The following is a 1,023-nucleotide window of genomic DNA, read 5'->3' on the forward strand; positions in this document are numbered from 1 at the left end:
GTCTGCACACCGTAGGATTCTTCCACTTTGCTATTGCTAGTGTGAGTTTACAGGTTTTGAAACGTTGGCTGATTAAAGCTTGATATCAAACTGCCTGGACGGTTTGGTTTTAATAGCTGGTCCCAGTTTTGATCTGGGTCTCTGCTGACATGACATACTCTATTTTAAAACAAAAAATCAGAAAGATTTGGAGTCAGCAAGTGGATGGAATACATAAAACGCTATCACCTCTGAACCCCAATGTCACTTGTATTGATGTGTTAATTTCTAAAGTAAAAAGAACCAAATGTCACCCCTGCTTCTCTTTAAATGTTAATTCGCTACTACTTTCTGCTGCTGAACTCTCTTAAAGTCATTATGGATTTGGTAAGACCCCTAAAAAGTTCGAGAATAACTCAGTCAGCTAAGTATTCAAAAATTGGTAAAAATTGTGGCGATAACAACAATGAGGTTCTTAACCACCAAGGATCTGAAAATTAGATCCAAATTACTGCGACATAGTCAGACAGTCAGAGTCCATCTTCTACCAAAGCCAATGTTCCATATCACAATTTGAAATAAAGTGATAAAAGATCAGAAACAACATTTTTTCAGTTTTCAGTTTTATTTGTCATATGCAAGTTAGCACAGGGTCAACATCGCAATGAAATGTATTTGACGAGCAGAAGACAGTCACTCAGCAGAATGGTACAGTAGAAGAAAAAAACCAGGTACCATCTTTGCCCATGCTTCTCCAAATTTCATGACAATCGATTCAGTAGCTGAAATTTACTCCCGTCTCAGCTACTTGTTGAAGCCAAACTACGATTGACAATGTCTTCATGCTTTTAATTTTCACAGTCCAAAATCTGATAAATCCCACATGATCATTACAAAAATCAGTGTCTGAAGGGTAGACAAATAAAACAAATAATTTGTGTCACAGAGGAAACACTCCACAGCTGGAAGGAATAGTGGATTAAAATACCAGGATCAGAGTCATCTTCAAGCCTGATGAAGGACACAAGCCATCTGTTGGTCAAG

At 37.6% G+C, this 1,023-nt stretch overlaps 1 protein-coding gene across 1 annotated transcript in view; it reads left to right on the forward strand.

The window, feature by feature from the left end:
- The window catches only part of LOC102194160 (cytochrome c oxidase subunit NDUFA4), an 8,835-nt gene that overhangs the window by 3,503 nt on the left and 4,309 nt on the right, over positions 1 to 1,023 (forward strand). The window lies entirely within an intron of this gene.

Source organism: Pundamilia nyererei, unplaced genomic scaffold (assembly GCF_000239375.1).
Source record: "Pundamilia nyererei isolate P.nyererei 1_Seehausen unplaced genomic scaffold, PunNye1.0 scaffold00096, whole genome shotgun sequence".
Taxonomy (NCBI): Eukaryota; Metazoa; Chordata; class Actinopteri; order Cichliformes; family Cichlidae; genus Pundamilia; species Pundamilia nyererei.